The sequence below is a fragment of the Vicugna pacos genome, chromosome 1 (genome assembly GCF_048564905.1).
Source record: "Vicugna pacos chromosome 1, VicPac4, whole genome shotgun sequence".
Taxonomy (NCBI): Eukaryota; Metazoa; Chordata; class Mammalia; order Artiodactyla; family Camelidae; genus Vicugna; species Vicugna pacos.
Genome location: NC_132987.1, coordinates 20206863 through 20230713, shown reverse-complemented (window position 1 = coordinate 20230713; position 23851 = coordinate 20206863). Strand labels below are relative to the sequence as shown.

The 23851-nt window shown below is 46.0% G+C and overlaps 1 protein-coding gene across 1 annotated transcript in view; it reads right to left on the bottom strand.

The window, feature by feature from the left end:
- ZBTB38 (zinc finger and BTB domain containing 38) overlaps positions 1-23432 on the bottom strand; it is a 40770-nt gene extending 17338 nt beyond the window's left edge. The window contains exons 1-2 of the mRNA XM_015237929.3: positions 23296-23432; positions 21753-21857 (exon numbers count right to left, since the gene is read on the bottom strand). The gene's annotated coding sequence lies outside the window, so the exon portion shown is untranslated. The remainder of the gene's footprint in view (positions 1-21752; positions 21858-23295) is intronic.
- Between the last annotated feature and the right edge of the window lie 419 nt (positions 23433-23851).

Below are 23851 nucleotides of genomic sequence, written 5' to 3'. Positions count from 1 at the left end.
AGACCTGTCAGTCACGATAAAGCAAAAGACTGGTGGGTACGAAGCCTCAAGAGAGCTCTAAAGGAAGAGACTCTCCAGGGTGGGGTCACCTTTGAAAGGGAGACTTTTCCGTGACAGAGAAAAGTTTCCTGGCCAACATGGAGATGAGACAAGGTCAGTGAGGCTCAGTTAAATCCCTAAACCCAAATTCCAGTACTTTCACCAAGGCTTATAAGGTCCTCTGTGATCTGACCTCATTTCCTGCCACTCTAACCCCCACCAGCCTTCCTTCTGTTCCTTGAATGTGCCAAGGATCTTCCCACCTCAGGGCCTTTCCATGTGCTGCTTCTACAGCCGAGAAGGCCTTTGTAGCCTGGACAGCAGCCCACCCTGATCTCTACCCAATGGTCCCTTCCCCCTCATCAGGTTCATCTGTCCTATCCTCTCAGCATACTTTTCTTTCACAGTACTTACTATGATTTTAATTATTATTTGACAAACATATGCTTTACCACAAGTGTTTAAGTTCTGTGAGGACTGAGACTGTTTACCAGTCTCCCCTAGCTCCCAGTACCACACTTGGCACGTAACAGAGCCAATAAATCTTGATTAAATAAATGCAAAACCAAAAAACACTTAAACAGTAAGCTTTCTAGAGCCTATCATACCTGTCACTGTTACAAAGATTTCTCGATCCAGCATTAGGTCAATGCGAACGGCCCTACTATTTGTCACCTATGCTAAAAGGGGGAAATAGCTTTGCTGAACACTACAAAGTAAAAAAAAAAAGACTATTCTGACATGGTAAAAGGAAGAACAAAATACAAAAAAAATGAATCAACACTGCTGGCCTAAAGCTCAGCTGGGTAAAACAAGCCAGGGCCGCCCACTGCTCACAAAGTTGTCCAACTAGTTAAAACACTGAAACATGGCTTTGAAACACCAAAACTGCTTACTATTATGGCTTTAGCTCAAAGGAAGGAAAAGAGCAATCCTTCAGGCTCTAAGGATATACTCTGTTCTGTTAAAGACAAGACAACAGGCCCAAAATGGAGGTGCTTATGCTAAGCCCCAGGTCACGAAACGGAAATTCAACTTAGTTACAATTTTGGCTCTCTCTACAATGAAGTCCTAAACTAGGTATTGGCTTAAGTCAGGAATCGACTAATCAGCATTAGTTAGGCAAACTGCCTGATAACACCCTGTCATCCCCTAGAAAGAAAGTAACTTTGCAATAACCAACCCACCTTTTTGCCTAATTTCCCTGTTCTGTTCCCTTCTGTCTATAAAACTTCTCACCTTGTATAGCTCTTCCTCGGCTCCTCCATGGCATCTTTTTTTTTTTTTAATTTAAGTATAGTCAATCTACAATGTTGTGTTAATGTCTTGCCTTGTATAGCTCTTTGGAGCTCCATTCTATCTGCTAGATTGGACACCGCCTGACTCATGAATCACTAAATAAAGCCAGTAAGATCTTTAAGATGTGCTCAGTTGAATTTTGTTTTTTAACCTTTAAACTCCAGGGATTTGGCCTTTGTGTCTCGGGTGCCTGGACTGACTTGGCGACAAACTTTTAAAAATTAACTTTTAAAAAAAGGACTAAAAATTTAAAGTTGTCAACATGCGGGTGGGTGCAGTATAAGGCCCTGGTGCTGGGTGTTTGTAAGGACTCCGTTTCTGTATGCTGTCCTCCCTTCAAGCACCCCCAGAAGTATCCACTCTCTGTAACCACTTCCCAGTTCCTTCCACTGGCATCTCCCTCACCCAGCTTCCTCTCATGAGATGCTATCTGGAGGAGGTTCTGGGCCAGCAAAGCATAGCTGGGCCCATAGCCTGCTTCTGGGTCCCGTAACTGTGGATGTCTGTGCTTCCTGGGTGCACCAATACGTGACCATCCGAAAGCATATCCAGGCCCTCTTCCCCCATCAAACAACCAACAGTAGGATGGAAACGGCACCACAGAGCGAGCTGAGAATGGTTCCCCACAGAGCCGCACATCAGACTCACCTGTGGAACCTCAAAAAGAATACGAACTAGGTGGCACAGCTGACACTGAACTGACAATGAACCAGTTTCGGGAACAGGGTCTGGGCAGGCAGGCTTTTTGCCTCCTGCTGAAAATTACCCTGGTGTACTGCGCACACGAGCTGGCCCATGACCTCTAACAGCACTACGAAGAAATGGGTCACTGTGTCTCCTGCTTGTGTTGGAGCACCTCTGACATCCCATCACAAAGGTGTCAATGTCCCCAGTTCTACCTATTCATGCGACAGGAGGACGTTCACCTAAACATGCTGGCCACGTGCGATGCCCCCAGCACCACACAAGCACATCCACGTGCCCGGCACTGTTCTACACACTCTGTATCTACCATCCCGATGAAGTCTCACGGCAACCTTATCTTACAAATGAGAAAACTGAGACTCAGAGAGGCTGTGTAACTCAACCAAGGTCACTTAGCTACCGAGCAGCAGAACTGGGATGAAAACCTGGGCAGTGTGACTCAACCACCACACTATCCTCTGTCGGTTCAGCAGCACCGAGAAATGAAGAACTTAGCTTTTCCATGTCTTTCTTGGTAAAGGCTCCTAGGCTCATGCCCCCAGCCTACCTACTAGCATATAAGCACTTGACAACTAGTAGCCTGGACTTGAGTGGAGCTGCTATGTGCAGAGGGACAGGTCACACCCTGTGGTATGCTGTGGGGACATGGGGAGGCTGAAAACCAGCCCACAAACTGCTTGGCCAGGAACGTACCCTGGTGAGGGCTGCATCCCCCAGCCAGGAGGGGGCCACTTCTCTAATATGCACAAAGATGCCGTATGGACCACCAGGTGGCCCCGGGGTGAACACCTCAGGGAAACTCAGAATTTTCCATAAATTCCTACTTTTAATCTATTTTCTTTTAAAAAAATACACTTTGTAGTAATAGATGGCACTCATAAATATTATCATTTTTGATCCACTTCCATTTGAAGGTAATATTTACTGAATGCCTACCACCCACCCGCTATTACTGAGTATAACACAGGCTACCACGAGAAGTGGGCACAGGAAGGGGATGGGGTGGGGGGAGACCAAAGCCACTGCACAAAGAGCTGGGAGACCCCAGAGCACTGTCAGCGTCCACTCAGGGCTCTCCCTAAGGATAATCTAGGATAAGGCAGACCACGTCCAGTCTGGCACCATGGCCAACAGCCTGAACTTTCGTGTCAAGTGGCTCTTGTCATGTTCCGGCTGTGACGTTGGGCAAGTTTCTTAAACTCTCTGCACCTCAGCTTCTTCGTCTGCAAAATGGAGCTCGTAAGAGAATCTATCAGGTTAACGTGAGGATTAAATGATAATACCTATAAAGTGCTGAGCTTAACATCTGGCACAAAATCAAGCTTAATAAACCTTGGCTATTATTAGTATTACTATTATCGATTAATTATTATTAGTCACAAATGTCAGTAGGAACAAGTGTTATCAAACCTTGGCCCCAAGCCCCAAATCTAGGGAATGTGAAATTCCTCAATGGAGACAAGTGTTCTATTTCACTGTGCACCCACGGCTCCCCATTCCCCCTGCACAATGTTTAATACCCCAGAGGGTCTCCTTAACTCAGTCTCAGTCATTAGGTCCAAGCCTTAGGTCATATGTAGGCACTGAGTTACAAGTATCTAAAGGATTTTCTTTTCTTTAGTTTCACCATTTGTTAGCATTTCTTCTAAGCCCATGGAAGAAGGCACTAAGAATTTAAATAAAAATTATTCAAGTTGGCGATTTATTAGCAATTCTGATAAAAAGCTTGATAGGAAGGGGACTAAAATAATCTGTTTAAGACAAATACTTAAATCATCTACACATTTCCAGTCTGTCTGTCCACTTGTCCTTTTAAGTCAGAAATTTGGCTTCATGAACAAGGCTAGGTACTGTCCGTTTACTGGGTCATGTGCCTGTTTCAGATGGCCATATTCTTTTACTTCATTAAAAAAAAAAAAAGCCTCCCCTGTGTTCTGCCTTATCACCTCTCCTATCTGTTTAAACCCCCAACAGATGACATTTGCTCCTTTGCCCTCACACCAAGGGGATTTGGGGAGGGCAAAATATTTTTTCTTTTTTTTAACTAAGGTACTGGGAATTGAACCCAGGACCTCCTGCATGCTAAGCATGCACTCTACCGCTGAGCTATACCCTCCACCCATGAAGGGTGAAGTCTTGAGAGCTCTTCTCTCTTACTTTAAACTAGGAACCTAATAAGTCAGAATGGTTAAGATTTATTTTAGATACTACTTAGATGTTTTGGGTTTTTGACTTAAAAATCTTCTTAGTGTATGTCTCAGGTTAATGGATTCATTAGGTAGTGGTTTATTCACTAAAAATTTTTTAAATTTTGGGTTCAGTTTGGGGTTTTGCATGTTTGTATGCTGATTTTAGATTTTAGTTTAAGCTTCCACTGAAGCCCCTGATTAAAATTTTTGACAACTGTCAGATGTAGTCGATAGTTCTAAGCTTTCCTCATCCTGTTCCCTGGGCCGTCCTCTCTCCTGTAGAGTTAGTCATCTTTAGCCTCAGAGCACAGAGCAGGGCCCCTGCTCACACACTCCTGGGTTCAAATTCCAGTTCTGCTACTTAGTAGCTGTATGAATTTGGATGAGTTAATTAACACCTCAAGATTTTTTTTTAATCTATAAAATGGCTATAAAAATGCAACTTAGTTCTTAATAGGATTAGAAGAGACAATCCAGATAAGAACATAGTATCTCATTTCACTGCTCTCATTCACCCTGATCATTTTCCATGAAAATCCCAGAAAAACAAAACAATTCCTACAACTCTCCTCTCTAGCCCATCTCATTAGGATAATAGCAACCAATTTAATGTTTGTTGGTTGAGAGGGTGTTGGAAGCATGGGTCATTTTGTGCGTGGAGATTTCCTGGGGGCTGAAGTGGAGAGATGAGGGGCCTGGAGAGTCTTGGGCTTTGAGGGCTCCCAGGGAGCCTGGGCAGCTTAGCTCTGGCGGGCTGGATGGTCAGGAGGCATGGGGCTCAGGCCAGGGTAACCCCCAAAAGGAGGGAAGTTAGAAACATATACTTAGGGAAGTTAAGTGCAAAAATAAATATTTAGCAAAATAAGGGACTGTGGGTAATTCACTAAGTGTTCCTATATTAAGCTCTTAGGAGACTATTATTACAGTTATGGTAATGTAATTGAAAACAACAAATACTTTTAAAGAATAAGCATATGCATTGTGATGTAGTATTATGTAAATAAAGCCAGTAACTGTATTAACAGATACAAAATCAGTGACTCTACTGTTTTGGGATGTCCTGCATGCCCATTAAAAATATCCCCCCAGTCCCCTGCCAACCCTTCTGTGAAGAATAAGCAGAGGAGAGGAGGCTGGGGCACTGAAGAACCAGAGAGAGCTCCTACGCTTCAAGTGGCCTCTCTAGGTCCACAGTTTGCTCTTCCCCATCTGGTAAAGGCACTGAGCAAGACTGCCTTCAGACCATCCTCTTAGCCCTGGATAAGATTATCACTCAGTTTCTTCACGCACAGAAATAGCAAAAGCCTCATGGCGGCTGGCCTCACCAGTGTTAGGAGACAGGGTCAGCGAAGGCAAAGCATTTTCCAGCCCAAGTGCTCTGTTCCCGTCACAACTTCAATCTGTCCCACCCTCACCTTGCTGGGAAGGGGGCCTTTAAGCACGGTAAGGCAGCTTATGCTCTGAGTGGCAGTCGATACCAGCAAGAAGGAGAGGCCGCAGGGTGGAGTCCCAGATCAGGAGAGGTGGGCCTGGACGCAGGATACAGGGGAAGGGAGGCCAGAGGGGAAGGGGCCTGGGGCTCCCTCCCGAAGAGGCCTCTGTACTGACTCCCTCCCCTAGGAAACAGGACCCAGTGCTGTACCTGGGAAGGTCCGGCTACTAGGTCACTGAGCCTGCCCACTCTGCTCTTCCAGCGTCATGGGCATAACAACAGGGTTAGAGTCATGAAAGTAAATTCCCCAAGGCAGCTCCCAGCTCTGAGCACAGGCAGCCCCTTTTAGAAACACCACCCCTTAGACAGAGCCCTTCGCTGGCAGCAGCTCTCCCAGGGATGTGTCCTGCCGTTCCTTCATGGCTGATGACCGGAGTCCACCCCCCGTTCACAGGGCCATGTCCACAAGATGGTGCTGAGTCCACACAAAAACAAGCTCCTCGGTCCTGAGTGACCGGGAATCCAGTCCCCGAAACCCTGCTGAAAATGGGCAGAGGAGGGAGCCTCTCTTCAAAGTAAACAGACCCTGGGTGTTTGAGATAAACAAAAAGCAAAGAGAGCAAGCTTCTTAGTGGAGCGCGCCTTCTAACTCCTTAATTTGCCACAAACGGATTCTAGAGATTCTTCAGACCAGGGGTGGGGACCACTCCACCCAGTGTGGGCATTTCCTCCTGAGAGGCGCAGTCCTCACAGGGAGCCGCTGACGGGCCCTCAGCTGCAGCCTCTGCCACGTGACAGCCCAGAATGGCTCCTCTGCATGTCCCTTTCCTGGGCTAAATGTCTCCAACTCCAACGATGCCCCGACAAAGAGAATTTTAGACAAGAAACTTGAGCTAGTTTAGCCCCACCCTCTCATTTTCTAGACATGAGAAAACAGAGGCACGGAGAAGTAGAATGACTGGCCTAAGGTCTCATGGTGTCACCAAAACAGGTTTGCAGCCTTCTGGCCCCTACACCTTGCAGTACACCGTACTCCTCAACTACCAGTTGCTGGGACCCGCTCACCCTAGAATGTACTTGACCTCCCTAAGCCTCAGTGTCTTCACATACAAAATGGAACAAATCCTACACGCTTCATGGGGTGCTGGGAGGATTAAAGGAGAGTTTTGGAGCACTCAGCCAGTGCAAGTGCACAGCAAATATGAAGTGCGTGATCACTGATTTTATTTATAATACACAGAGTTTTTCTTTTTTTTGGCATGGACTTCTCCTTTCTTCCCTTGAGTTCTTCTTCCTCCTTGGCTTCCCAACTTCCATGGCTGAACTTTTAAACTGAAACTCAAAAAATCACTCATTCTGGTTAAATGGAATCGTGTTCACTTGATGTCTGCATTGGGTCATCTGTAACCAAAAGGAGCAGCCTTGGTCCTTTATCGCTAGCCTGCTGGAATATCTTAGGACGTCAATTCAGTCTTAAAATATACCTACCGATTCCTTAGACATGTTACCCTGATTCTCACTCCGGAAACATTCAGCTAAGTTTAGGGTGGTGATGTCTGAGACAAAAAGTCTCCCCTCTGGAGAGCAGCAGAATGTGACCATTCTTCTAACCCACCCAGATCATATTTCAAGACTGGGACTGTTATACTGATGATGACTCAGAAAATATTTTTCAATCTATTAGAATAAAAAAGACAAAGCCTTGGTTTCACCTTTAAAGAGGAAGGAGGTTGAAGCCACCCTATCAGGAAGCAGCCATGACCCTGTGAGGAGAAGCCCTGGCGTGTCAACACATGTTTGGGATGGAGACACCCAGACCTCGAGGTGAGTGAGCACTTGCACTGACATCCAGAAAACTTTAGAGCTGCTGGGGGTGAAACTGTTAGGAATAACCTACGAGTGAAAGAACAAGATATCAAGCCCTTGGAGCTGATCGGTGGTCCCTGGGTTGGTCCTTGGTTACAGGTGACCCAATGCAAAACCCTGACTGTGACATCCTCTCAGCTCCACTGTATCATAAGCACAGCAAGACTCTAACTTTCCAACCATTCTTCTCATTCCTTCATCCTCCCTAACTAGTTCAGGCCACCTGTTTCTCAGGGGCTCCCATCCCAGAATCCTGGTACCCTGCCCCACCAGGAAATTCGGGCAGTGGCAATTGTTTCTGTGCCCATATTGGCCCACCCGGTAGAACACCGCCTTCCCCATCCGGACTCTTCCCAAACGCCAACTTTCTGGACCTGAACACAGAACAAAGACAAGAACACCTCACCTTCTTCCTGTTCAGCCCTACACCATTTACAAATCACTTTCATACACATGGTCTCCTCTTCTTTCTCACAACACCCCTGTGGGCTGTGAAACAATATTTCCATTTCAAAGATGAAGAGGCTGAAGCTCGGAAAAAATTAAGCCAAAATCCCACCACCACACAGCTTATAATTGGCAAGTTGGGTTTTCGCCCCTGATCTTGTGACTCTGGGCCACAAACTCCTTCCAGCATACTTAAAAGGAAGACTACATTTATGGGATTCCAAATGTTAGTGCAAGTCACCATCGCATCTTCTGATTGATATGCTTAATGGCTGTGTTTGTTTTATGCCAAATTTAGTGTCAAATGTGTATTTGCCACTCAAAAAAAAAAAAACTACAAATCATTAGCTATTTTTTACCAATTAAACTGGTTTTTCCCTGATCAGCCTACATACCATTGACATACTGCTGCTCAGGTGATCATCTATGCATTCTACTTCGTATTCTCTGCCATTTTCCTGTATCTAACCTCATAATATTTTGTTTAATTCATTCTCTAAAGTGGGAATGATACTTGAGATGATTACTCTGATGGTTAAATGAGGCAATGAGTGTAGAGACTTTAGCTTGCAAGGGTTCAATTAATGGTATTACACATTAGTACTACTACAACTTCATCACATTCATTAAAACCAAGCAGAGTTTTGTTTTCTTAACAAGTATCTAATGAGCTATCAGGCAGTGTGGGTACAATCATTCAGAGAAGCAGAAAAACCATCCCATTCCCTTGGCCTTGTTTAATTCTTTTTTCTTTCCCCTTCCAGCAACATCCTGGAGCCCACAGTCCAACGGAGGAGACAGACAGCTCCTCTGTGATGATGGATGCGCTCTAGTGAGCGTGCCCAGGGCTTTGGAGGAGGCAGCCTTCAACTGAGCCTAGGGAAGGAGAGTCAGGGAAGGAGAGGTGGAAACAAATCTTGAAATATAGGGAGCCTTTCTTTGGAATCCAAGAGGGGAAAAGACATTCTATTTCAGGGAGAGGTCAAGCAAAGGCAAGGAGGCAGGAAGCGGAATGACACATTTGGGGAATGGCAAAGGGGTGGGGATGTCTGCTGCAAGCAGCGAGGGCAGGGCCGGATGGGAGATGGAGAGGGAGAAACTGGTCAGGGACCCGGTTGTGAAGAGAGCGTCACGATGACTTTGGACTTTATCTTCTAGCCTGGTAGTTCTCAACCCATAACTGCCTACTAGAATCACCTATGGGAACCTGAAAAAGATACCAACACTCAGGCTCCAACTCGAGATTCTGATTTGTTTGGTCGTGGGTGGATGCTACGTATCGAGATTAAAAAAAAAAAACACAACAACTCCAGGTGATTCTAATGTGCAGCCCGGACAACAGTGCGTCATTTAAAAGATATGAAGTGGGAATCATCTGACAAATTTGCAGACAGGTCATTCTGGGAGCAGTCTAAACAGGAATCATCTGACACATTCGCAGACAGGAACAGTCTGATGAGAAGGATGTCTGGAGTGGGGCTGGAAAGAAGGCAAGGAAACAGGTGGGGATGACAAAAAAGGAAAAAGAAAAGCCATCTGGATGGAAGAAATCAACTAGTCGGAAATTGAGGGAGCAAGAAAGAGGGAAGGATGAAGGTTGACACACCAGTTCTGTGGCCTAGATGGGCCATTAACAGGTAGGGAACCAAATCAAAGAGCTGGTCTGGGAGGAGGAGAATGAGGTCTGGGCTCCCTCAGAGGAGGCTGTGGAAGACACAGGTGGCACCCTCAACCAACAGGCATCCATCGTGGATTTGACGCCGAAAGGAAGCAGGGCTGAAGATTCAGCTGTACAGTGCATGGACACACAGGAGGCGGCTGCACACATGAGTATGGATAATGCCTAAGGAAAGCGGGTGAAAAGAAAGTAACCCAAAAGAAGGCACTTGAGGAACACTGATACTGAGAGGGTAATGGATGTCCAAGCATCACCTGGAGGCTCTTATTAAAAATTTAGTTTCTTGGTGCCACCCCCGACTGACTGAATCAGACAGCCAGGGGTAAGACCCCAGAAACTGATTTTTAATAAGTTTCCAGGCACTTTGGGAACAAGGCTAGGTTTGACACTGTATCAGTTTCCTGAGGCTGCCAAACAAGCTACCATAAACTTAGTGACTTAAAAACAAGAAAAATTTATTCTCTTATAGTCCTGGAGGTCAGAAGCCAAAATCAAGGTGTTGGCAGGGCCATGCTCTCTCTGAAGACTCGGTGGGGAGAATCCTTCCTCACCCCTTCCAGCTTCTGCTGGTCCCTGGTTCCTCGGCTTGTGGCCACAGAGCTCTGATCTCTGCTTCATCTTCACATGGCCCTCTCCTCTTCCTGTGTCTCTCCTCCGTGTCTCTTATAAGGACACTTACCATTAGATTTAGGACCCACCTGATAATCTAGGATGAACTTATCTCAAGATCCTTAAAAAGTTTGCATCTGCAAAGACCTTTTTTCCAAAAAGGCCACATTCTCAGCTTTGGGGATGTAGACCTATCTTGGGAGGGGCGACCAGGCACCACGGCAGTAACTCATCTGGATGGATGGGGAGAGGGGACTGGGATCCAGTACTTCAAGCTAAGTTCCCCAATAGTGGCAGGAAGAGGTGGCAGAAAACAAGAAGAGAGAGCCATTTCCAGGACCACTAAGTATGCAGCTGCATTTCCAAGTCTTGGGCAGCCCAGGGCCTGGGCCATTTGAAAGTGCCATACAGAATGGAAAACATCACCACGATCATAAATTAACAAAACGCTAAACCACATTACCCTCAAAATACAGGTGAGAGCTTTGAAGGGCTGAAAAGGCTTTTGGTTAATTCACTTTCTAAACTAAACTAATTTGCTATGAAGCTAGGATTTCATCTCTAAGATACTATGGCCCTTTTCTCCTCACCACCTTAGCAGCTCCCAAACCAAACAGTACATCAGCACGACAGCAACGACAGCACGGGACTGGTTATTTCTATTTTTCAAAATGTTTCTTAGGAACAGGCAATGCTCCTGGTCACCAGCATTAAAGAAAGTTCAGTTACACCTTCCTTCTCATCGCCTACCAGGCTCCCAAAATCTTCACTGAGACTGGACTGCCCTCACTTTTACGTTGATATCTGTTCTGTCATTAAAGTCCTACCCTAACCTGTTACTCTTTGTGTTGGCTCCCTGACACACAAAGGTTGCCTACCCTTTAACAGGAATATTTCCTGTCTTGGCAACAGGGTTTGCATGGCCAGAAGGTCAATGGCATGTGGGGGGGGGGGGAGGCGGAGGGAGAGGGGAAGAACCAGGTGCTTTCTTAAGGTTCAGTCACAGCCAGGAGACAGTAGCCTTTCAGAATCAGATTCTTAGTGTCATCAAAGCCACCCCATCATACACCCCTACAGCATAATGTGAAAGGCACCCCCTCAGCCTCTCCCAAGACTGCCCCAAAGTACCTCCTAGCTAGTAAGTCCACGAGGACCAATCTCTGTGCAAGTCTGTCTCTGTGCCCCACCAGCGTCTAGAGTAGTGCTCCCCAAACACTACTGTGTGTGAGTCAGTGGGGACACGTTAAGTTCATTTTCTGGCACAATGGATTATGTACGTGTGGTCCATCCTCACTTATGTCAGGCTAGAGATGGTGGAGGTACACAACCAAGTTCAAGGTTTAAGGAAGCCAAGTTTCTGTATCTGCTGGGGAAATGGCAATAGTTATAATGGCGATGATGATGATGCCAATGACAATAAAAGCTAATATTTACCGAGCACTTTCTACAAGCCAGGCCCTGTGTGAAGTGTTTTACAGACATTATGACTCACTTAGCATCATGAGAGCTGACGAAAATGAGAGTGATTAAAAGATGTTTAGAAAAAAGGGAAGGCATTATAAATTCCAGGATGTGCAGAAGGTCATTCAAGTGTCAACAGAGAGAGGACAATTCTCACATTGTCCCAGTCTAGGACTAGTTAGGAAGTTGCTAACTGCCTGATATTTCACAAAGCATCCTTGGGCCACGCAGGTCAATACCATAGACCAGGTATGTCAAGAAATGCCTGCCATCCTCTGCTGTCACCCCATGGCCCAGTGCCATCCAGGTTAGCCTCTGCAGGCTTGGCTTCTTTCAGCTGCCTTGGGAGTGACATGCCCGGAAAAGGAGGGGCTTCCTTTGGTGGGTTCTTCCTGTTCTGTCCCGAGATGGGCACACTGAGTACTGGGAAGCTTAATCAAGGCTGCTATGTCTGATGCCTCTCCAGATGTCCTCGGACACACAAACTGTGTTCCGTTGCTGACTCTCCTAACAAATCACTTTGCCTGTATGAGACGGACACACTTCATTTCAAAGTCGCTCCTTTATTTGCTGTGACATAGAGAAGATTCAATGGCTCTGAGTTTTTCTTGGGCTGGGTCTTGGAGAGTTTCAAGCCCAATGCTCTGCAGGAAAAGGCTGGGCAGGCTGCCACTGAGGAAATCCAGACTGGTGGATGGAGTCAGATGGCGTAGCTCTACAACTGCTGTGCAAAACAGCAGGCCAAAGGCTGAACTCAGCCAGCAGAACGGTTTCATTCAGTCCGTGGTATTTTAGAAAGGTTTAATGCCCCCAGTTTGCCACGATCTAACCACTCTACCTTCTGATATCCAGCCCACACTGAACACTCATATTACCTTCCGGTCCCTGAATGTACCTGAATTTTAGACCCTAATCTATAACATAAGGACAGATCACGTAAGCCTGTAACATTTCAGTCTCTGTACTGTGAGTCATCGTCTTCCTAAAATTTAAATGGTGAGATAATCAGTATTCAAGCTTTCAAAACTACCAAAGTATTCCATCTTAAAGAATGGTAGCTGGGAGAAGCCTTAACATGGAATATATTTGGGTCGCATAATGTTTCTTCAGAATCCCTCCAGTTTGTTCCTTCCCATGTGGAAAGTTTCCTAATAGATGAATTCTGCGGGACAGGGGGACAGGTATCAAACTCTTCACTTTACTTCAAAGTCATTTACTGATAGAGTCTGCTCAGGCTTCGAGAAGGACATGGTAACTCCTAATGAGCCCTCCACACAATCAGACTCACAGCCTCAGAGGCGCACAGCTCTCCATTTCAGAAGCGGGTTCCCCATTCATCACGAGCAGATGATGTAACGAGGGGAGCAGTAATTGCTGAGCAGGTATAGCCACTTAGTGGCTCAGAGTATTCTGAATTGATATCACACTCCATCACTGCATCACACAGACAATACCAATTCTAAAACCTAGATCACAGGAATGGAGCCTGAACGTCAAACAGTGGGGTCGACATGATAAAGCATATCCAGCAAGATCACAAGCGTCCTTGGGGAATCTCTGAGAGGTACTCAGTGGAACAATGGCGGACAACCCAAGGAAGCAAATCCCGCTCTAGAGATGTTGGGAGGTGGGGGGCAGTGCGGAGCCAATCCCTTTGGTCTGGACAGCAGTGTAAGCCTCTGCATGCTGGTGGGGACCTCCTGGAGAAGAGCTGCTGATGCTCTGCCCTGCTCCACCAGGCCCCCTCCCCACCATTAGACAGTCCCCCATTCATGGTGGTTCCCCACTTGGTTCCAGACACAAAACGCCAATGTACAGAGATCATTTTTATGGAGCACTCAGATGTTTGAGTCCACGGACATACTTTCCTTGCACACACATTTCCTCCTCCCCTGTTTTCCACAGTTCCACCTCCCATTTTTCCAGTTTGAAGCCACCGCTGGCAACACTGCAATCTCTGGAGGGAGGCCAGGCATGGCTGCGCACATCTCTGAGGCAGCACAGGATTGTGAAACAGTCACCTCTACCCAGACACAGGTGACTTGCAGAGCTGTCAAGCCCACCCGCCAATCTCACCTACGCCCAGAGGCACAGAAGCTTAGCTTTTTTGTACTGCGGATATGCTACAAAAAACTCTGGCCAGTCACACAAATGGATGCACAATGGTTTAGACAAAAGAAATCAACTGGGGAAAACTGTTGGGCGGGGGGAGGGAAGAGTATTAAAGAACTAAGTTCCAGTTAGCTTTAGCCAATTTTACCCTGAAAGAAATTTAATTAAAACTAAATGAAGGTTTCTGGCAGTAGGTATCCAAACCGTTCCCCCTGCTCACCTGTTTTACAGTGAAATTATCTGGGGAGGGGTGAGGGGAACAGGGAGCAGTTACATCAATAAATACGTTGTCTGTATTTAAAAGAAGTAAAATTCCCAAAACAAACCCAAACCCACTGCAGATAAAAACCCACAATAGGCTGTTTAGAAAAATTATGCTTTAAATATACGGATCTAAAAAAAAAAATCTACAGAACAGGCTGCTCTGCAGAACAGCTCGAGTTTCTGCCTGTGCTTTCATTTTAGAAAACAAATGCTCATAGACTCCACAGGGGGAGGAGTTTAACCCAGGGATTCAAACTCACAGAAAATGGCCACCGGGTTTTAGAAACCTGAACACAACAAGCAGGGCACTCAAGGGACCTTCTGGGAACGCAGGGCCCGTACCTTTCACAGGAGTCCTTGTCTAGAGACAGATAGAACCTTTTTTTCCGACCAGTAACATAAATCATGGCCTCCAAAGTATTTGTTTGCTGAACGCCACAATGACTAATCACCCGACTTTTATTATCCTCCCTGAATAAGGGAACCTCGTTGGGGGAAAAATAGGTCATTTTTAATACAAGGTAGCTGCTAGGACTGGAGGGAAGACTCCCCCCTTTTAAGCTTCATAAAAGCTTAAACACACACACAAGACCTCAAAAAGTATTTCCTAAAATAGAGAGAAGCGCAAATCATCTTATCAGAAACGCCTATCATTAAATAGAAAAGAAAGTCTTAAAATAGATCATTCAAACACGGCACAAAGCTCTTGAGTGATTTCCTGCAAAACGTCAAAAGCAAAAACAAATATTAAGACTATTAAATAAACAATCAAACAAGGTAAGAACTCGCTTCGTAGCGCATATTCATTTAGGAAGAAATGTTCTCCCGGGTAATTTACGGTGCTTCTGTGCAAAAAGCCCGCTTACAGCGTAGAATGGAGAAAGAAACTCCAGAATTGCTAGACCTTGACAGGAAAAATTCTAAAGGTCAGGCTTTTTTCTTTTTCTTTCTCTCTCCTTTTTTTTTTTTTTTTTTAACCCGATTTAGCACAGCACCCGGGGAAGGCCAGTTCTCTAATGTCTGAGTAAAACCCCATTCTGCCACGTCATCTCTTTTTCCGCCTATCCTGGTGCCTTCTGCTGCCTCAAAGTGGTCCTCCCACCCCTTCCCATATTAGAGCAAAGGTAGAATGTGCATTCATCCAAGGGAAGGGCAGAGCACACCACAGGAGGCATTCGCAGCAGACACCCAAGAAGCTGGCATGACTGGCTACTGCCTCCCCTGGTGAGCATCAAACACCCCGAGATCCAGGGACCCCTGCTCCCCGAGTCTGGGTCAGAGACTACAAGACCAGAATAAATAAGTATAAGCAAGCGCAGACCAGAATGCCGAGGTTTTGAAAACAGAAAATCCCCACTTTGGTCTAGAAGCGATTCCGTGTTCTATTAGAGCTAATCAGAAATCTCCATGCTTCCATGAAAATGCATGTATGTTTGCGGAGACTGATTCTGAACACTGTTGCCTGCCACGATAATAAATTCACTTTTGTTTTCACTAAATTGCTGGCCTTATTACCCAGTTGTAATCAACTCTACAAATAATCAGAAGTCGTTCTAACACACGAACAGGAAAAATAACACAAACAAAACGGGACCTAGATACAATATCCGACTCACAAAGCAGGAAGTGGCAGCTTCTGTCTGTCTCACCTGGCACAAAGCCGGCCTTCAGGGGTTGCTGCAACAACCCCGTCTCTAGGACTCGAACAGCTACTGGACTTCTCACGATAACAAGGCACCCTGGGATGAACACACACAGAGGAGGGACCAACAACATGGGGTGTGGAAGCTGGAAGCTGGGTCTTCATACTCCCCGAGAAAATGTTTCATTCCTCTCAAAATTAAATCATTGCAGACTTGAGCAATTTTCACTTAAATAAGAGAAGAAAAATGCTTTAAAAAATAGCAAACAGCCTTCTTCCTCTCCCAGATTAAAAAGAAATGTTCTTGACTACCTTAATTGACAAGAGTCCCAGTGCTTCAAATGGGATGGGAGGTTCACGTTGTGGTGTCCTTCCAGCCATGCCTGCTAGAAGCCCAGCAGGCATCATGGGCTGCTCTCTCCAACAGAACAATCCTGCCACCTCCTTAGGCTCTGCGTGCTGACTACCATCTCCTGCTCTCCTGACAATCTGCCTTAGGACAGGACCTACCCCTTTCTGCAGAGACCGTACTGAACGGGCAGGGGACACTGGCTTCTGTTCCGTGTTCGCCACTAGCCGTGTGACCTGAGCAAACCCTATGAATTTCCCTGGACTTCTGTATCCTTATCCGGAATGCAAAAAGGTTGGGCTAGTTTATTTCTAAGGTTCTTCCTTGCCATAAACTTTAAAACAGGGATTTCCTATCTCCTATTTTGTCACCTTTTGACTGATTCCCAATCAATCCTTCCAAATAAGAATTCTTATTTCCTCCAAAGCAGACAATCTCTCCCACTCTTAAATTCATGCACTTTCCTCAAAAGCGTACGGGGTAAAGGCAGAATCCAAAGTCTAGCCAGTACTAGTATCTCTCTGAGGACAGTTGGAAGGAGCTTTGCAATCAGGACCCCTGGCAGACCTCAGACATGGAGTTTACCGCCTGTTTGTCTCAGTCCCTCCGCTTTTCTGTCAGACAGGAAGTCGAATTACTGCACTGAAGAGCTGGAAGGAAGCTTTGTCATCATTGAGCCAAACTTTCTGGTTACAGGTGAGGAAACCGAGCCAGAAAAGTTACATGATTTTCTTTCCCAAAGTTACACAGTGGGTCACAGGGACAAGTTCCAGGCCTCCTGTCTTGCTTCTTACACTGTGGTCTTCTGCCTCCCCCAACACCCCCTCTGCAGGGCTCAGCGCTATTCCCTTGTCCCTGCAGACTTTCCTGGGGCCTCAGAGGGTAATCAACAAACACTTACTGTGCACCTCTGGGCAAGCCCCCAAGGAACTGCTTTGAACTTTCAAAATGCTAGAGTGACTCTGGGAACATTTAGCCCGGCACAAGGACAGTGACAGCTATAGTAAGACACTGTTCTTATCAGTGCAGAAATCCACTGGTGTCTCCACTTTAAAAGAAAAGCCTGAAGCAGCACTTAGATGGCAGATAAGAACAGGTGAGAAAGATAAGGAAGCCCCATGAGGGTGGGGTCCTGATCTGATACCTGGCATAGCTGATCTTTGTTGAAAAATTCAAGTTTGCACATTACCTCTGTCCATTTGCTTCTTGTTAAAAATTCTGAGGTTACTGTAATATCAGGGACAAGGGTCTCTAAGTCATTATCAGGAACAATGATCTATTTCATACTCATAATATGTAGCTGGAAAAACAACATGTGATGTGGTGAGAGGAGGCTGGACTTTGAAGTCAGGTAAGAGCCCAGGGTGTGGGAAAAAAAAAAATCTCATCTCTACAGCATTACTGAACCTCTTTGCATCAACTTCCACCACACTAGGTTATTTGGAGGTTCTAATAAGATGGCTGAGATAATGCACATAAGGTACAGAATGGACTCCATGAAAGTCAGTTCTGTTTTTCTCCCCTTCAGGTTAGGGGTATAGACAGAGAAAACCTGATTCTAGGCAAGGCTCTAGGCCACTGGCATCCTGCTCCAAAAGAACTAACCCATCAGTGAAATGCCAACCATGTTATGAAATGACTCAGTATAGTTTTAATAAATATAGCCCTGTTAAGTCACCTGATTTTTAAATTATATACCAGGAACATAAAGCACAATTTAATATACACAAGTCAAATATGTTTTATATTCTCCATACACAGCTTAACACCAACCATGTAAATACACTTCAATCCTTTTGCAAAGAGTACTAGGAATAGGACGGAAGAAAGGATAAATTATTCTCTCATCTATAAAATGAGGTTGGGATAGAGGAACAATATGAACTAGTCTAAAAATTATGATTCCAAGATGCAGAGAATGAGAGGAATATAATATAATGACATAGATGTTTATCAACCAGAAGACACAGAGTCAGATAGACAAATCCATCACAATATTTTACTGGCATGACTATGCTCTGTTACTGCCATTAAATATATTATTGGTAACAACATTCAGGTTACACTGGTTTTGCAAACTCAGGGCATAGGGTCAGGGTGTCACCACTTACTCCACAGGAAAAGAAGCTGACATGGGGGCTGTGTGTTGCTCAGTACCACTGTGGATACACTGCAGATGGCGATGGCGGTGGGGCAGTAACACCACCATTCCTTGACTAGCTGGGATCCATTTGTTTTCATCTTATTACAAACATAATCCATGAACATTAATAATACAGATACAAAGCTTTTGAGCATCCACATGTCTGTAATAGAAACTGGATCTGAAATCATCAGCCTATCAAGGCTCAGGTCTACTCCCTTCCTCTGCTTCCTAGAAACTGGCATTTGTTGATCTTCATCACAGCTGTGCTTGTTTAAAATGAAGATTCTCAGGGGTCCCATCTGAAATTTACTGAGTTAGAATCTCTGTGCCAGGGACCTGGGAACCTACATTTTAACAAAATTCCCCAGATGAATTCTTGTCTATATGAAATTGCAGGTCACTTAAACTCTCACAGGAGGCATGCACTTTCCATGATAAAATTAACACATTAAAATGAATTGTAAAGGTAAGGCTCTGCCTGTAGAAGATCATTATGCAGAAATGCACATACCTAAAAAAGGTTGTAAGGGGAAGGGAATCAGCATCTATTAACTGCCTGTTATGATATAGATCCTCACCAAATTATATATTACTCAATCTTCAAAATAATCCTATTTGAGTGATGGATGGAAAAAGTTAGGCTTAGAGAGAGAGTAACTTTTCTGGAGTCACAACCCTGGAAAATAGCCCAGCTAGGTTGTGAAACTAGATTTATCTGACCCCAGCCTTCTCATTCCATTGTCCTAAGCTCATATGCCCATGAAAACACACACACATTCTCTCTCTCTCTCTCTCATGTCATATAACAGCCATATGGCAAAAGGCAAAATAAAAATTTAATTACTGTCAGAAACCTTTGCATCAACAGCAATGTAGTTTTTAAAGAATTATCTATCACCGGATATTCTTTGGTCGGTCTGTTTTGACCACAGAATAAAGTGTACGACTACTATCAAAATCACATTTAACTGCCTGAATTGTAGTACTCAGAAGTGTGATTACTAGAGGCTTACTAGGGTCAAATTTAACAGTGATTCTTGATGTGTGCAAGCTACAAATTTTTGCAAACGAAACCACTTGATATTCATTGTGCAAGTCACAGTGCCTTACAAAGGAAAATGCCAACAAATGTGTGACCTAGCGCTTGTCAATCCAATGGCCTTCCTGGGCCACCCCTCCTCCCCTCCCTGAGTCTGACACTCCAGGCTCCCCTCTCTGGGAAACCCCCTTCTTCTGGCTTCTGGAGCCCTATTCTCTTGTTCTTCCTCACTCTCTTGCCAGACTTTTCTCTAGGTCCTCCCTAGGTCCTTCTTTTCTCATCCAATTCCATCCTCAAGCTTTTCCTCCCTATATCCTCCCACTGGAAAATCTCCTCTCTCACCTCTTGACTTCTACATCCCAGTGACTCCCAAACTAGCCCTGGCCTTCCTCTGGGTTGCAAAGCCCCAGATCATCTCAGGGACATTATGCTTCAATACTTCGATCTCAGCACCTCTGAAAATGTAGCCCGTCACCTTCATCTAAGCTGTCTTCCTGGGTACCGCTGCTCTGGATATCTCAGCGCCAGCTTTAGCTGCTTCTTCTCTACTCTGAGGGCAGACTGTGTCAGTTCTTTCCTTCACATCTGCTCCCTTCCCGTTTCACTGCTGTCACCATTTCCGGCCTTCTGCTTGGTGAACTATGGTACCCTTCTAACTGCTCTCCCTGTCTCTGCGCTCTGAACTGCCTGTCCTCCCCATCTCATGGCAGGTACTCAATAAATATTTGCTGTAACATTTCTAGAACTCCTAGAAGTCTCCAAAGCACATTCATACTCAGCATCTCATTTGTTCCATTTGGAGCTTAAGTTTATTACAAGTGGCATTTAAGGCTTACAATCTGATTTCTGCTACTCAATGCAATTATTGGAGCTATCTCTAACTCTGCACCTTGTAAATTCAAGTATCCCTTAAATTGCTTTACTTTTGAACACTCTGAGTCGTGGGTGGCCTACAAGCTAAAAAAGGAGAGCATTTTAAGTCAAAGAAAACCCCCCACCCCTGGCCAAACTGTTTTTTACTCTGCCTATAGGTTGTGTATAAATAAAAGGCCTCTAAATGTAGGTGATGGCAAAAATCAAAATTTAAAAGAGAAGTAAGAAATTCCTTTCTGAGGATTTTAAGATTTTTAAAAAAGATTTTCCTGTTTATCCAGTTGGAATCCTATTTATGCGTCAATCTCCAACATCCCTAGAGCTGATAGTCTAGCACGTTAACAGAGAATCTCTAATAGTTGAACAATAATTCTTTGCTAAGAGACTGATGATAGCTAATACCAAGATTGTAAAAACACAGTAATATATTTGGTCTTGAATATCCAAGTAAGTTCCCTGTAGGAGCTCAATAAACATTTGTTGAATGAACAAATAAATACATGAATTCAGAGAAGCCCTTACTATTGTTTATAAAATGAAAGTACAAATTTTCATAGGTGGATAGAATTGTATGTTAAATTTGAAAAAAATGGAAAATTGCATTGAGGGTAAGAACTGTGGTATGTCAACTACTCTGGCCTCTTCTGTGACAGATCTCTCTCTGACTGTCAGAGAAGCAGGTGGAGGAGAGAGGGGTGTATGTCAGGCACGGCCCACCTGACTCCGCCTCCTTGGAGTCAAGGTTACAAGCTCCTGGAGGGCAAGCACTGTCCCTGCAACTTTATGGTCCTAGCATTGTGCTTTGCATACGGAATGTACACCCTAGATGTATATGAGATGCAAAGCCCTCCATGACCTGCCTGCATTTTCACATTTCAATCCTTCACATCTATCCTTCCTTATTTCGCAGTGGTGTTATGAGGAGTAAGTAAAAATACAGCACTTAAAGCCCTTAATGCACTGCCTTGCACACACACACACACACACACACACACACACACACACAAAAGGGCTTGACAAATGGTAGTTGTTATTATCACCATCTGGGGCTCTGTGGAGGCCTCAAAGGTGGAGTTCAGTGTGCTGGGCTGTCAATACTTGTCTGTGCAAACTGCGAGTGTCTGGGGGTGGGCTCCTCAGGCTTGCATCCTCAGTGTCTAGCACAGTGCTCACCCTACAGCAGGCCTAGAAGCCGGCTGCCTGACTGAGCAATCAAGATCCAAGCTCCAGTCCTGCCCCTACGCCACCGGGTCTCCCTGAAGAGTTGTTCAAACTCTCCGGACCTCAGTGATGTCTGTAGGTCCTTCTGGCCTGAAGAAGCCAGAAGAGACTTACAGGCGCTCCCACGACAATCACTGGCAGAAAAAGGAACGAGAAACCAGCTGGCCTGAAGCCCCGTTCACTTAGTTCCCTGTTCATCACAGGGGCCTCACACATCATGCCTCCTTAATAACAGTTCGCTTAAATGTCATTGTCACTTTGTAATCCCCCAAACCTAGTGGATCCCTGGCCCAAATCGTAAGCCCCCTGGGAGTCATTCAGTTCCTCAGAGAAACCATTCCCTATTGCATGTAGACGACGGAGAGATGCAAATTCAGTTACCTCAGTTAGAACAGACCAGCCTTAACAGAGTTAGTTTTTCGTGCTTTGGAAGAAATCACTTGGAAATCCTTGGTTCTGAGTCCTCCATCTCCTCCACATTGAGGTCTATAAAAAAGAAAAAGAAAGAATGGCGTTCCATGACTAGCTGTCAGGATTAATGTATCAGCAACAACTGAGTTGCAATTAGCATGTGTACTGAATACCTACTGTAAGTCAATCACTGGGCAAAGTGATTGACATATGTGACCTCATATAGTGTTCAGGTTGTAGAAGACATTCCCCCATTTTATAGCTACACAAGAAAGAGTCTCCGAAAGGTCGGAGAATCTGTTCAAGGTCACAGAGCCAGTTTATGTTAGACCTGGGACTTAAATGCAGGTACAACTGATTCCAAATCCTGGGTTATTAATCTGTAAGTTAAGCTTTAAAAACTTTTTGACAGAGACCTATCATTTTTAAAAATCACATTATATAAACTGAAACCCCACAGTCGGAAAACAATGCTTACTTTTACTACGCGTAGTGCACCCATATTTTCTAGTCTATTCTATTCTTTTCTATGTTGCATTACATATTTTATCTCTTTTTTCATAATCTGGTAGTAACCCACTAAACTGATTTCACAATCTTCTAATGCGTCCCTACTCTCATTAAAAAAACACTACACCCAGATAATAGTACCTCAGGAGAAGCTTCTCTGAAACCGCGTACTTAATCCTCTTATGCTTTTTAACCATGAGAACCTGACCGAGTTGTTGAGCTTCATGATTAGGAGAAAAGTCTTTAACCTTTAAAATATGTATAAGGCACCATCATACGTATCATCCATAATGGATCCTTAGGAGAGAGATTCAATTTAGGCCCAAGTCCAGAATGGAATTAGTCACTTACCTATAGCAGAGGAGTTACAAAGTGGAACCGCGGACAGACTAAAATCTCAGGTGATTTACGATATTCCCTGCAAAGAAGTGGCTAACAGCGGGCGGTCGTGTTGTACCAACACTGGAGACCTAACTACTGCAGAAGTAGGAGGCTGAGATTGCAAACCCCTGGGGGCAGGGCCCTGCCTTTGCACGTCCCATTCAATTCAAGGGGCTTGGTGTTGAAGCAAGGAAAATCTTCAGATGCCGGATAGGTCCGGACGGACGGGGGTCCAAGTCGCAGTCCGGGGGACTGGAGATGGACTGTCAGCTCAGTTCCTGAGCCTGCTGGACCGGAGCCCGTCACGTCCCCAGCCCTTGGGTGCGCATTTGTCCCCGGCCCCCCGCCCTATAGCACAGCCGCGCAGACGGGCCACTCGCTGCGGTGCGAAGTGCCCTGACTCTGCGGTTGGAACCCCCTCCCCCCGGGCGCGGGCCCCGGCGTCCGGGCACCTGCGGGCGCTCGGTCCCCGCAGCAGCTCGGCTCTTGAGCGTCCGCGGAGCTCGCAGTCCTGCGCGAGCGTTCCCTGGCCGGGTTTCGAGGCTCCCTCCTAGGAGAGGAGGGGTCAGGCCGGCCGCGCCTCTCCCACCCAGCCCGGACACGGCCCCGCGATGGCACTTACAGGGCTCCACCGCTGCCCCGCGAGCGCGTTCCCCGGGGGTCCATGGCGCTTCCGGACCCGCGAGTCAGGCCGCGGCGCCGCGCAGCACCGCCCAGAAAATGGACGCCGGCTGCTCGGCTCGGCCGGCCCGGCCCGCCCCCGGCGCGGGGTCGGAGACGCGGCCCGGCCAGGAAGAGGGCTCCCCGACCTCAGTCGCGGGCTGGAGCGCCAGGGACCAACGTGCCCAACACCGGGCCTCGGGAGGACCGCGGCGGGGCTGGGAAGGAAGAAAGCACCACCTCTCGGCGAGGCCCCAGACCCTACCTGGGAGCGACGGGGGTGGAGGGACCCACGACACCTCAGATGCCATCAAGGGGGGCAGCGGCCTCCACCTCCCTCTTCTCGGGGGAGAACACAACTGGCAACCTGCCGCAAGGACAACCCAGTTTGGGGTCTTTGGCCACAGAGCCTGTCACTATAAGAACCAGGCCTGAGTCCGCAGAGGGGTCCTTGGGTTCCGGATCCAGATCCCAGACAGCATCAACCCCTGCACATTTAAGAGAAAAAGGCTTCAGAG